Source organism: Phascolarctos cinereus, unplaced genomic scaffold, assembly GCF_003287225.1.
Source record: "Phascolarctos cinereus isolate Bilbo 61053 unplaced genomic scaffold, phaCin_HiC Scaffold_1;HRSCAF=81, whole genome shotgun sequence".
NCBI classification, from domain to species: domain Eukaryota; kingdom Metazoa; phylum Chordata; class Mammalia; order Diprotodontia; family Phascolarctidae; genus Phascolarctos; species Phascolarctos cinereus.
The window spans coordinates 210603838-210619271 of NW_027555514.1; positions in this window are offsets into that span (position 1 = coordinate 210603838).

Here is a 15434-nt window from a genome sequence, read left to right on the forward strand (position 1 = left end):
TATCTCTTTTAACAGTTTTGCTTTTTAATAGTTTTGTCTTGTCTGAAGCTATGACTACCTCTGCTTTTTTAAAGTTCTCATGATACATAATAAATTCCCCTTTACATGCTTATTTTTTGACTTTGTAAATCTTTATGGTTGAAGTGTCTTTCTTGTAAACAACATATTATTGTGTTATGCTTTCTAAATCTTTTACTTTATGGGTGAATTAATCTCATCCACATTTATGGTAATGATGGTTAAATATGTATTTGTGTCCATTCATTCTTTGTTCCATGTCTCTATCTTTACAAAGGAGATAGCAATGAAAGAGGAGTGTGAGAGATAGATAGATGGATAGATAGATAGATAGATAGACAGACAGATAGATAGATAGATAGATAGATAGATAGATAGATAGATAGATAGATAGATAGATAGAATTAGAAAGATTGGCTTCCATCCCAGTACTTCTTTTCTCTTACCCTTGCCCAAGATCTGAAGACTGGTTCTTACCCTTTCTTTTTTCCCCTCTTAATTCCTCCTTCATGATTCACCCTCCAAAGTTGAAGTTTGTTTTGTGACTATTTCTTCCCCATTATTATCCTTCCTCTTTACCTCTTCTCCCTTCTTCCTGTCCCTACCTGTTTCCCTGTTGAATTTAATGCATTTCTACACCAAACTCTCTCTGTCTCTGTCTCTCTCTGTCTCTGTCTCTCTCTGTCTCTCTGTCTTTCTCTCTGTCTCTCTCTCTCTCTCTCTCTCTCTCTCTCTCTCTCTCTCTCTCTCTGTCTGTCTGTCTGTCTCTCTCTCTCTCTCTCTCTCAGTATATGCCTAGTTTGTGTGTGTATGAGTTCTTGTCTGGTTCAAATAAAAGTTTAGTTCGTATGATGCCTCCTACTACTACCACTTCCTCAATGTTTATATTTTCCTCTTACTCAGCACCCAATTATGAGAAATAATATATTCTTCTCTTCTTTCTACTTTTTCCCCAGAGTATTCCTTTTCCCCTTTCCTGGAGGTAGCTAGATGGTACAGGTACTGGACCTGAAGTCAGGAAGACCAGAGTTCAAATGCAGCCTCAGAGACTTATCAGCTGTGTGACTCTGGGCAAGTCACTTAACATCTGGAAAACAATAGCACCTACCTCACAGGGTTGACCAAATGAGATATTTTTAAAAGCATTTAGCACATTATTTGGCACAGAGTAGATGCTTAATAAATGCTTATTCCCTCCCTCTCCTTCCATTTCCTTTCTTCTTTTACTACCATCTTTCACTTATTGTATTTAATTCTGTCTATGACCATTAAAGACATAAAGTTTTTTTGAAAATTTTTTTCTCTATTAATTTATTTATTTTTAGTTTACAACATTCACTTCCACAAGATTTTGAGTTCCAAATTTTCTCCCCATCTAGTCCCTCCCCCCACCCCAAGACAGTGTTCATTCTAAATACTCCATCCCCTAATCTGCCCTCCCTTCTATCTTCCCCCCCCCACTTCTCTTATCCTCTTCCCCTTCTATTTTCTGGTAGGGCAGGATAGATTTCTCTACCCCATTGAGAGGAGCACATGATTTCTCTCCCCATTAGAATGTCTTTCATTATCACCATCATATAGCCTCCTTTGTTTGCTTAGACATATTTATCTTTCTAGGTTTTTCTTGACTCCTTTTTTTTGAATTTCAAAGTTTCTACTCTAGTCTTTTCATTAGGAATGCTTGAAAGTACTCCATTCTATGCAGATTGAAGCATTACATTTTCTCCTTTTTTTTCCCGTTCCCTTTTGTTCTGATTCTTCTTTCACAACATGACTAATGTGGAAATATATTTAATATAATTGTACATGTATAGCCTACATTAGATTGCATGCCATCTTGGGGAAGAAGATAGGGAGAGAGGGGGAAAATTTAGAACTCAAAATCTTATAAAAGTGAATGTTGAAAACTAAGAATAAATAAACAAATAAATGTTTTTATAAAAGAAAGTACTCTATTACGTTAAAAATCCATTTCTCTCCATGTAGCATTACATTCAATTTTGCTGGAAAATTTTTCTTGGTTATCAACTTATATTTTTTGCCTTTTTCTTTGCAAAATCTCCTCTCCTTTATAACAGTAGCTGCCAAATTTTGTGTGATCTTGACTATGGTTCTCTGGTGCTTGAATTCTGTGTGTGTGTGTGTGTGTGTGTGTGTGTGTGTGTGTGGTTGATTGCACTATTTTTCTTTGATCTGGAAGTTCTGGATTTTGACTGTGATGTTTCTGGGAGTTTTCTTTTTCTTTTTTTTTTTCAGGAGGTAACTGGTGGATTCATTTTGTTCTTATGAATCTTATGTATCTGGGCAGTTTTCATGGAAAATTTCTTGAACAATGGTGTTCAGGCACTTCTTTTTTGGCAATGGTCTTAAATCCGCTTATTCTTAAATTACCTCATCTTGAACTGCTGCTGCCCAGGTTATTTTTTTGTTTGTCTATTTTGGTTGTTGGCTTTTTTTTTTTAATTTGTATTTTGGAGACTGGGTTTACCTTTCTTACCTAGGATGGAAGTGCAGTGGCCATTCACGGACCGTATCTCACTACTGGTCAGCATGGGACCTTTGACTTGCTCCATTTCCAACTTGGGACAGTTCCCCCCTACCCAAGCAGCCTCATGGCCCCTGGCTTTAGCCCATTACAACTCAGAACTCCTCAACTCAGGTGATCCACCAACCTCAGCCTCCCACGAGAGCAGGAATTACAGATTTGTGCCTGACTCAGGTTAGTTGTTTTTTGAATGTAGAAACTTTGTATTTTCTTTTTAAAAAAAATATTTTGATCTTGTTTCAATATTTGATGCCTCATGAATGATTGGTTTCTGTTTCATCCATTCTAATTTTTGGGAAGTCAATTTCTGGAGTAAATTTTACCACTTTCTGATCCAAGCTATTAATCCTCCTTCCAATTCTATCCTGTATAGCTTTCATTTCATTTAAAATCACATTTTGTAGATCTTATTTCATTTCTTCCGTATACTTTTGTCCTTGACAGCAAGCCATTTTCTTCTGTGTGACTCTATCTGTAGTTGCTTTAGAGTTATTCTCTTCCTCTGAGTTTTTCTTTTGGGTGATTCTCGACACATAACATATCTTGTTAGTGTTCATTGTCTTCTTTTGTTAATCAGATCTCAAGCTTGAGTTTTATTTCTTTGCATTCTCTTAGATGAGGCAGTTAATCTGTGTTTGGTCCTGTCTTTTCTTCCTTGGGTAGGTTTGAACTCAAAATGCTGGCAGGCTTTAGTGTCCCTGGACAGAACTTTGTGGTTGGCTGTCTTTGATCAGGGCACTGAGTGGTCTTCTGTTCTACCTTGAGCTTTCTTGATTAGGATACTAATTCTCTCTCTCTCTCTCTCTCTCTCTCTCTCTCTCTCTCTCTCTCTCTCTCTCTCTCTCTCTCTTCTAGATGGTTCAGTGAATAGAGCTCTGGCCTTGGAGTCAGGAAAACCTGAGTCTGGCCTCAGACACTTACTAGCTGTGTGACCCTGGGCAAGTCACTTAATCTTTGTTTGCCTTAATCCACTGGAGAAGGAAATGGCAAAACAGTATCTTTGCCAAGGAAACCCCATGGACAGTACTGGTGTGGTATGGTCCGCAGGGGCAAAAAGAGTCAGACACAATTGAACAAGTCTTTGTATTTCCTAAGGCTTCCTTGATCAAGAGATTAGATAGTCTTGTCTCCTTCCTACACCCTCCTTGGTTGCTTCCACAATCAGGGCATTGAATAGTCTTCTGTCCCCATTATAACTTTCTTGACCAGAAGCTGAATGATCTCTGTACTTCCTGGGACTTCCCTGGTCAGAGAGCTTCCTTAGCACTTCCCATGATATTTAACTAGGGAGAGAGCTTAATGGGTGTAAACAACAGGTGCCACTGGTGTGCTCTGACAGAGTATATCCAATAGAGCATTGAGCCTGTGCTCTACTTCCAAGGAAAGATGGGCTCAATGCTGGACACTTGGTACTTTGGAATGATCCAGCAAGACCTGGCTGATCTCATTCCCCTTCCTTTGAGTCTGAGGCTCTGTCAGAGAGAACCAGACAATGAACCAGGAAGAGCTTTTCACTTGGTAGACTTTAAAAGCAATGACTATGCTCTGTCCCTTTCTTCCTTTTGCACTCTGGAATGTATGATATTATGTAACTCTGTGACTTTCTTATAAGGGAGTGCCTTTTCCCCAACTCAGGCAGCTGAGTGGATGGGAGACATGAGCCAAATAAACCTTAAGGGATTTTCCCCTAGGGGTTGGAGTGGGGGCTTAAAGAACCACAGTGAGAGAAAAGGAATCTGACTTCTCTTTTTAGGGATCAAATTCCCTCAGGACTGAGCCCAGTCTATGTGGCATGACGTTTTGCTTCAGAGCTACTCCAGCAGGAAATAATGCATCCAACAAGAAGCAAAAAAGGGAAACATAGATGAGGTAGGAAGCGGCTTCAAGAAATATGGCCTCTGGCAGTAGAGAAGAGAGCCAACCATGGATTCAAGGGAGAACTAACCCTGGAAGTTGGGAGCTAAGCTGTGGAAAGAAGCAGGCCTAGGGAGACCAGCTGTGAGACCCACCCATCAGATACATTTTTCCCCCAGAGGAAAAAGGTTGAGAACATCATGAGGAAAGAAAGGTCATTGGAGTACCAAGATGTAATTGCCTTAGCCACATATGTTCTGTCGTGCCCATTCTTTCCATTGATTCCATGTTTGTGGGAGCATGTATTCCTGGTTTGTGGGAGAGTTTTGTAACTACTATTGTTATTATTTCATCTTAGTAAATTCCTTTTCTTTGACCTAATTGTGTCTAATGACTATTAAAGGTAAAGCCACTGGTGAGGATGTGTAAGATATAGTTTTAGGAGTGCTAACCCAAACTTTGAACTTAGAGTAGCACCCAATTTCTGATATGGGTCCTACAATGGTCCCTTTGGGGGACCCACACTACTAGTATACATTGTGAAATATAGTTTCCAGAAGGGGTAATACACCAGGAACTCACAATTTTACCCTCCCTGTGTTTATCCCAGGCAGCTAGGTGTCGAAGTGGATAGAGTGCTGGGCCTGGAGTCAGGAAGGCTCATCTTCCTGAGTTCAATTCTGGCCTCAGACCCTTATTAACTGTGTAGCCCTGGGCAAGTCATTTAACCCTGTTTGCCTCAGTTTCTTCATCTGTAAAATGAGCTGGAAAGTGACAAACCACTCCAGTATCTTTGCCAGGAAAACCCCAAATGGAGTCACAAAGAATAGGACATAACTGAACAAGTGTTTATACCCTTTATACCCTTTTGCTTCAAGGAATACACATTCTGCTTTCGGACAGCTTTCATTCATATGAAGTTTTTCCTTTTGTCAAGCCCAAATGTGCCTGTTTCTATGGATTTCACTACCATGTGCCCATTCACTCAATCCAGAGTTGAAACCTTGGAGTCATCTTTAATGTATTTACCACTTCCCTGTAGAGAAGCAACCCACTGCTTTCCAACTGTTTGTGTTGCACTTAGCTTAGTGGTAAATTAGATGAGCTCTGAAAGTGGCAGTACCCTTCCCCCCACCTATACTCCCACCCTAACCATCCATTGGTCTTGTTTCTACCCCAGCCCTCATGGCCATCACCCAGGGAAGTAACTCTTGTGGAGAAGGGGCCAGACATCCTGACCAGCTGCGAACCAAATGCCACCCATGGGACAAGTGGGCCAGCCTAGCTCAAAACATTAGAACCTCTGAGAAAGTGACAGGAGGCAGCATGGTCCATACAACCATTACCACCTCCTTGGACACAATCTTCCCTCAGAGCCCATAGAGACTGCTCAGGATTCTGAACCCAAAGACCTTGAGAATAGCAATGCTTCCAGCCCAGTTCCCTCAGCTGTCATCCTAGGAAGTAACCCTGCAGAGATGCAGCCTGGCAGCTGCAGGTGCTATAGCCACATATAACGAAAACACAGAGAAGAAAGTTCTTGTCTCCAAAGTCCTTGGCAGCATCAAACACTTCAGTATGAGAAACCCATATGATTATATCAGTGGAAATGATGTTAAAAAAGAGGCATAACAGCATGACCCTAAGGACCATGGCACCTTTCCATCTGTTGTTGTTCAGTCGTGTCAGACTCTTTGTGACTCCATTTGGGGTTTTCTTGGTAAAGATACTGGAGTGGTTTGCCATTTCCTTCTCCAGCTCATTTTACAGTTGAGGAACTGAGGCAAACAGGGTTAAGTGACTTGCCCAGGGTCACACAGCTAGTAAGTATCTGAGACCAGATTTGAACTCGGGAAGATGAGTCTTCCTGACTTCAGGCCTGGTACTCTATCCACTGTGCCACCTACCTGCCTTTGCTTTCCATCTGACTTGTGGCTAAAACTTGCCATCTCTCACCTTCAAATGTGAGTTCCTTGAGAGCAAGTGTGATAGGACCAGTATTTTCCTGATGCAGCTTCCTTTGGCCCCAGGCTCCTCCCCCTGACCCAGCTTCCTACCCCCATGCAATCTGATTGATCCCAGCTTCCCTAACAATGGCGGAGTCTTAGACTTGATCAGTGACTAGGACCATGGGAGTCACTCTATAGCCTGATCACCTACTGATGAAGGTCAAATGGAGATTAGGGGGAGCTGCATGCAGAGAAGCCAAGTATCCTCACTGCAGGTACTTTCAGTGTTAGGGCAAAGAGAATAGACCTTTGGCAAATATTCAGTAACTCATAAGTGCTTCTTTTCATCCCAACTTGGAGAATCTGAACTAAGAGGGTGCTGGCATTACAGCCTTGCTTCCAACAGCAGGTATTGTCTTTGTTTTCTGTTTATATTCCCTGCACTTAGCATAGTGCTTTGCACATAGTCAGTGCTTAATAAATGCTTCATTCATTCATTCACTCACTTTCTTCCTCCTCACTGACCTTTTCTCAACTCATGTTGGCTACCTTATTGCAGGTCTTATTGCCTGTCACCCACACCATTGCAATTGACCCTAACCAAGTTTTCCTGTAAACCAGACTCTCTCCATTTCAAATCTATCATCTACCCTCCATACAACTACCAAAATAATCTTCCTAAGGCAAATGTCTGGCCATATTGCTACTGTGGTTCCTATTGGCTTCTGCCCTACTAATTATTTAGCATTGTATTTAAAGTCTTACATGATCTGGTTTCTACAACCTTTCAAGGTTTATTTCATATTACTCCCTTTCCTGCACTCTATATCCAAATAGACTACTATTTCCCAAATTCAGCATCTTGCCTTTGTGCATTTGTATAGGCTTTCTTCCATGCCCAGATTGCATTCTAGGACTTCCTCATCTTCATTTTTCACACTCCTTATATTCCTTTAAGGTTCAACTTATGTGAACTTTTTTTATATGAATCCTTCCCTGATCCTCCTAGGCATTTGCCTTTGTATTATATTTATCTCTTTGTGTTATATTTATCTCTCTGTGTGTAATATTCCCCCACCTTCCACCCCATAGAATGTAATCTCCTTAAAGGTAGAGACTGTGACCCACATATACAAAAATATTTATAGCAGCTCTTTTTGTGGTGGCAAAGAATTGGAAATTGAGGGGATGCCTATCAACTGGGGAATGGCTGAACAAGTTGTGGTATATGAATGTAATGGAATACTATTGGGCTATAAGAAAAGGCAGACTTCAGAAAAACCTGGAAAGACTTGTATGGACTGATGCTGAGTGAAGTGGGCAGAACCAGGAGAATGTTATACACAGTAACAGCCACATTGTATGATGACTAATATTGATAGACTTGGCCCTTCTCAGCAACACAAGGATCTAAGATATCTCCAAAGGCCTCATGATGGAAAATGCTGTGCACATCCAAAAAAAGAACTGTGGAGTTTGAATGCAGATCGAAGCATATTATTTGCTATTTTTTTTCTCCTGTTATGTTTTGCTTCTTCTTTCTGGTGGTTCCTCCTATTGGTTCTAATTGTTACTTACAACATCACTGATGTGAAAATATGTTTAATAGGAATGTATATGTATAGCCTATGTCAGATTGCACACCATCTTGGGGAGGGTGTTGGAGGAGGGAGGGGGAGAAAAAGTGTAAAACTCAAAAGTTTATGGAAGTGACTGTTGGTAATTCAAAATAAATTAACAAAAAAAGAATAGAAAAGGAAAAAAAGGTAGAAACTGTGGCAATTATTATTTTATCCAGTATCTATATGGTGTGTGTATGTGTGTGTGTGTGTGTGTGTGTGAATTGAATTAACCACTCTAGCTCAAGTAAAGTAAATAACATGATACCCTGATACTTTCATCTGGTGAGAACACCTCGATTGAATCAATGAACTAACCAATCAAAAGTAGTGGACCAGGTATGAAAAGTCCATTAGTCCATTTGAAAGGGGTGAAAACCATTAGATGAAATAGCTACACAGGAAGTGTAATGAAGGAAGGGGTGAAACCAAGATAGCAGCAAAGAAGGAAGTTGTGAACTTCTCCAAACAGATCTATAAAATGCACCACATTAAATTCTGATGGAGAAATCCAGAAAAAGTCACGGTGAATCCTTCATGTGAACCAGGTTGTCATGGGTAGACAGACAGAAAGGGTCTACAGACCCTGGGCATGGGGTCAGGGTAGGAGCACTTCAGCACCCAAGGAGAGGCTGTACACTAGCACAAAAGTAGGTCCCAGACCCATCCTGGGACAGCCCCATATCCATACTAAGACATTGCAATGGAAACAGGTGCCAGCTGTCAGCTTTGTGGCCCATTACCCAATTCTGGGTCACAGATCCAGAATGGAATGAGAAAGAGACCAGCTCAAGAGCTATTGTTATTACCTTTCCCAGGTAGGAAGGCCCTGGGTGATGTACAAAAAAAAAAAGAAGAAGAAGAAAATTCAGAAGCCAGTAGCACAAGTGGCCTCAAAACCCAAGCTCAGAGCAGGGTCTTACTTCCAGAGACTAGCCCAGACTGCAGAGGAATAACCGAGGCAGGAAACCTAAACCACAGGAGTTTCTACAGTTCTGCTACTTCGAACCAACAGAGCTTTCCAGCTGACTGATGAGGGCAGAGTCTAGCAGAACTCTACACTTAAGTAGACCCAGGTCAGGAACTTGCAGAGCCCAGACCAGGGGGGCACCAACCAGACTTTGTCCTCAATCAAACCCCTTTGGGAGCACTGAAAGTTTGCGGGTTCCCAGTATGTCCCTGAGATCTTGAAATAACACAACACTCAATACCCCAAGAAAACAACAACAAATCTAGCCCAGGACTTCCTTCCAGAACTGTGGCAGGGTTCAACCTTAAAATCAGGTCCAAAGTGAGTAAGTAGATTGGAAGAATGAGGGAACAAAAAAAGAACCCACCATAATGAACTATTATGGTGGCAGGCATGATCAGGACACAAATCCAGAAGATTAGAATGACCCCAAAACATCTACAAAAAAAGCTTTGGAGAAAAGAATAGCTTGGGCACAAATTCAACTAGAATTCCTAGAAGAGATGAAGTAAGAGCTTTTAAAAAAAAGTTTAATGATGATTTTATAAATGTAATGAAAGTACTTGAGGAAAAAATTGGAAAAGAAATGAGAGCTGTAGAAGAAAGAATTGAAAAGGGAATTGACAGCTTGGCACAATAGATCCAAAATCTCACTCAAGCAAGAAACTCCCTGAAAATTCAAATGGACCAAATAGAAGCCAGCGACTTCATGAGGCAACAAGAAGTATTAAAACAGTCAAAAAGCTGAAAAAATGAAGATTGGCTGAAGCAACCTGGTCATACCTTGTGTATCTTGTATAAAATAATAGCCAGATCAGAACCCAGGCATTCAAGTGCAAACTAGCTCAGTGGAAGCAGCAGATCCAGCCAAGTACTTGAGATGTAACTGCTTGGAGGTAGAGGAGAATTGTTTCTGTTACCTCTTCTTGACCAGAAAATGATCTTGTGAACTTTGAAAAGTCAGAAGATTATTGGTTCCCATCAGGGTCCTAGATATGTCTCCAGAACATCTGAGGCCAGTTTCTTCATTGGGAACCAAGGCAAATTAGACACATAGAGGAAAGACAGTTTCTGGACCTTACAAGGAGCCCAACAGAAAGCTGCAGCATGCTGAAGGGGAATTTCTATAAAGGAGAGAAAAAGGCTTCTAGCAAAAGTTCTCCTTGGGGGTACCTCGTTTCTTCTAAGCTTGAACTTACCTGCCCTGGATTCTCTATATACTTGTGGGAACGAGTGCCCTAGGTTTAAAGGGATGTTTTGTACCAATTATTCTTACCTCTTTCTAAAAGATAATTAAGTCTGACTGGCTAATTGATAAGCAATGGGAGAAACACAGAAGTGGGGGCTAAAAAACTACACTCAGCTATTGAGGGGAGAAGTGGTAGCTGTACCCCACCTGTAAGCCCAGAGCCTTCATCACACTCAGTACAGTGCCTTGCACATAGGAGATGTTTAGTTGACACTTATTAAATTTGGATCCCAGTTCTGATACTCTTTGCTTCGTGTCACCTGTGGACACAAATTCACCACTAACCAATTCTAGACATATTTTGGGTCCAGGCCAAACTAGTATCAGACTTGTAGACTGTATGGGACATATTATATGTAAATCATGAGACACTTGGATACTATGGTAATGGTAGCAGTCCAAACTGGCTTGTGTACTATACCTCCTGTAAGCCCACAGAAAGACAGCACGTCACTCTCTGCCACCAACCACCTAATGTTGCCAGAGTTTCTCTGTATTCTAGCCTCCCCAGACAGTACAATGGGAAGATGAATAATAGCACTTACCTTACAGGATCACTGTAAGAATCAAATGAGACAATATTTGTAAAGTATTTAGCACAGTGTCTACTGCATGGTAGACACCAGTTACATGTTTATCCCCTTCCCTTCTTACCCCCCAAAAGGTTTCAATGTCCTTTCTGGCCACCAGAGGGTAGCAGCCTACTAGGGCCTAGCCAGCTTCACCACAGCAGCAGCTGGCACCCGCAGGTGGCTCGGCTGAACATGTCATCAATAAACATAAGCAATAAACATTTATTAAGGACCTACTATATTCCAGACATTGTGCTAAGCACTGGAAGCATATTAAACACACAGATGAGATTTAGAACTAAGCTAGGAGATGGTCATTTCAGACACGTACAACTCTTCACGACCCCATTTGGGGTTTCCTTGGCAAAGATACTGGAGTGGTTTGTCACTTCCTTTTCTAGATCGTTTTACAGATGAGGAAACTGAGGCAAACACAGTTAAGTGACTTGTCCAGGGACACACAGGTAATGTGTCTAAGACTGGATTTGAACTCAGGAAGATTAGTCTTCCTGACTCCAGGTTCTTATCTACCGCACCACCTAGCTGATGGAGATGATGTGGAGTAGCACTAAAAAATGTTAAGCATAGGAAATGTATTACTCTAGAGCCCCCACCCCAATATAAAATCAACTCTTTCAGTCTAAAAACAACCCCCTCCCCATATACAAACATTCACAGGACATAAGAATTTAATATGGTATTGCCAGATAGTTCATTGATCCTAGGAAAAACCATTAGGCACTACTATATGGAGGCTTCTACCTCCAACCACTTAATCTCCAAGTTCTTAAGGTACATCTGGGGAATTCCTTAACTGTGCTCACCAGAAAATCTTGGAAAGGTAATAAAAGGGGAAGGTTATATATCCAGAATTCACACTCTAGGCCACAAAGTATAAACAAGAGAACTCAGGGAAATCAAAAGGAAGGAGACTGGTCTTCCTTGGAGCTGCCTGAGACTTTTGATAACTGATGGCCTTGGAACCTATTGGCATTCCCCAATCTCAGAGTCACCGAGTTCCCAACACAGAATCCAGGAAATCTCTTTCAAGGACCATAGGAAGAAAGAGACCCACGTGGGACCATGCACAGGTCACTTCCCTGTGTTCTCACGAGGGTTGTCATCCATTTTGAAGAAACATTCCCTCGGACTCTCAGAGAGAGAAAAATGGCCATCATCAGAAGCCAGATACCTGGTAATCAGGGGAAGGCTGAGAAACTGCATCACTACTCGCTCTCTTTGAATCATCCTCATTATCCTGGGCCCACGTATAAAACAATTATAATTCTGGTAGACTAGAGGGAATAGTGTAGAAAAAGGTTATACTAGAAAACCCATTATTCCTTGAACTCATTGTACTTTTGCCTGCCACTTCCTAGAATGTCCTCCTCAACCACAAGCTATGGAAATCTGAGCCATACTTCAACATCTAACTCAAATATTAACTCCTCCATAAAACCCTTCTTGATCACCCCTGCCCAGAATAATCTCTCTTCCACTGACTTTCTTTATCAATGTGTTCATACTTTGGTAACTCATGGCCCAAGAGCTCTTGAGGGTCTGGGCTCACTTGACCACATTTGATCCTGGGGGACTCACTCCAAGAAGGGCATTTTCTTTCTGACTCATTGCTCCCACCTAGAGGTAGCTTACACCACTCATCACATACTCCTTGGTATTGTTATCATCTCTGTGTGTATATCCTACCTTCCCCACAAGACTATAGTCCTACATAGGTAAGAATTATATCTTATTTATCTCTAAATCTTCCTACAGTACCCTGCTTACAGGGGGTATTTGATCAATATTTGTTGAGCCAGTAAATGAATGATAAACATGTCCCCTCTCAGACACTACTGAAAATGACTGGACAACAAAAGATATTTTTGGCATTTATAAGAGGCTGGAGAACCTAAGACCCCAGGGAGCTTGGCTTTTTATCTGAGTCAAATTTTTGTTTCCAATGATCTAGGGACTAAAAGACATCGTATTGGTTAGCTGTGTAACCTGAGTTGAGCCTCATCTGCAAAGTGCAGATTTTCTGATCTCTGATGTTCTTTCTAGCTCTCAGCCAAGATCTATGATCTCCTAGCGAGATGTAGGTGTCAGGGAGGGGCACAGGTGCACACATAGATCTCCTACGAACCCTTCCTTTATCTCTAGACATATACAGTTATCCCTTCCACATTGTGACTTTCTCCATCTTGGCTTCGATATACCACAGGTTGGCATAAGAAATTGAATGGAAATTTTTTGGGAGTTTTGCAGAAGCCACAGATGACACGCAAAGGCCAGCAGATGACACAGAAAAAGTTTAGAAATTCAGAAGTGCACAAATATGTGTAGAGTATTGTATAATGTCAACATATTTTATCTTTTGTATTAAAAGATAATAATAATTCAGACTTCTCTGGTACAAAGGAAGAGCCCAAAAGATTTAGGTGGGTTTTCCAGATCTTGGGGGCTCCATGCCCCTAACCCCTTGTGATGTGGAAGGGATAGCTGTAAACCAGGGGTGGGGAACCTGCGTCCTCGAGGCCACATGTGGCCCTCTAGGTCTTCAAGTGCGGCCCTTTGATTGAATCCAAACTTCACAGAAAAAATCCCTCAGTTTCCCCACCCCTGCTCTCTCTAGCTTCTTCTTTATTCAGAGTGTCTTTAATCTGTCTCTTCCATGCACGCATGCCCCACTCCCCTACCCTGTAGCAACTCTCAACCTTTTCCAAGTACCTGTGTCCAGAGGAGTTCTATAGTTCTTGCTAAGGGGAGGGAGCCCCAGAATCAATGGGTTGGGGAGAATCCAGGCTTCCTTGAACCTAAAATAGCAGTCCCTGCTATTTCAATGGTGGGCCAGAGGCTCCTCTGCCTTTGAAGCCCAGCCCTACTCCCCTTCTCTACAGCCTCTAGCACCAGCTCCTGTTTTATGTAAACAGCAATGAGCCCATGAGCTGTGTGTGGGGGGGGGTGACTGTGGCATTTATCCGGTCTCTGGCCAGCCAGCAGACAGAGCTGGATTTAGATTTAGATGCAGAAGTCATTTTCTCGGCAGGGAGTCTCCAGTCTCCCACCCACAGAGCCCCTACAAGGCCAGTCAGAGACATGACTCTCCCAGCCCCTCCAAACCCTAACAGTGACTCCTCCTCCAACTCCCTCTTTCCCTTTCCTTAGTACCCTAGCATCAATCACTGACCTAGCTGCCCACAAGGAAGAGATATGATTGGGTAACTGGTACTTCCTGTCCCCTTCAGCCACTCCATTATCAAAAAATTATACATCAATGAAAATGGAGTATACAGAGAAGCATGGGAAGAAATACATCAACCGATGCAACATGAAAAAAGAACTAGAAAAATAATATAATAATATAAATGGAAAGAACAACCAAAAATAAAGCTGAATACTAATTATAATGACTGAGCTTGGCCCCAAAGATGAAATGTAAGATTCTACTTCCTTCCCTTCTTTGAAGAGGTAGGTATGGACTACTGTATCTTCTATCAGACTCAACTTAATATATTGATTAGTTTCACTAAACTGCTTTTTTTCTCTTTCCTTTTCATTCTTTGTTATAAGGATAGCTCTGGGTGGGAGAAGGGCAGAGGGGTATGTTTTATAACAAAGGTGGTATAAAAACAAAAGATATCTTTTTTTAAAGCTAAAGATATACGGTCCTCTTGAGCTTTGGCTCCTTTAACTTACTCTCCATACTCTTTTTTATTCCAGCCCAATTTTTCTCCTTTCCATTTCTTCACCCCACTCCATTCTTTACACTTTCCACTCTTCCTGGTACTAATCAATCAGAAAATAAGGGAAGAAAATAGGACAAAAGGTGTTAGAAAAGAACAATCAATGATTAGAGAAATGCAAATCAAAACAATTCTGAGGTACCACATCATGCCCATCAGATTGGCTAACATGACCGAACAGAAAAAATGATATTTTCTGGAGAAGATGTGGGAAAATTGGAACACTAATGCACTGTTGGTGGAGTTGTGAACTGATCCAACCAATCTGGAGAGCAATTTGGAACTATGTTCAAAGGACTATAAAATTGTGCATACCCTTTTGACACAGCAATGTCATTTCTAGGTCTGTATCCCAAAGAGATCATACAAATGGGAAAAGGACCCATATGTACAAAAATATTTATAGCAGCAGCTCTTTTTGTGGTGGCAAAGAATTGGAAACTGAGGGGATACCCATCAATTGGGGAATGGCTGAACAAGTTGTGGTATATGAATGTAATGGAATACTGTTGTGCTATAAGAAATGATAAGCAGGCAGACTTCAGAAAAACTTGGAAAAACTTATATGAACTGATGCTGAGTGAAATGAGCAGAACCAGGAGAACATTGTACACAGTAACAGCCACATTGTGTGATGACTGACTTTGATAGACTTAGCCCTTCTCAGCAATGCAAGGATCTAAGACAACTCCAAAAGACTCATGATAGAAAATGTTATCCACACCCAGAGAAAGAACTATGGAGTTTAAATGCAAATGGAAGCTTACTATTTGCTCTCCTTTTCTTTTGCTGTTTTGTTTTGTTTCTTCATTCTTGTGGTTCCTCTCACTGGTTCTAATTCTTCTTTGTATCGTGACTAATGTGAAAATATGCTTAATATGAATCTATAAGTAGAGCCTATATCAGATTGTA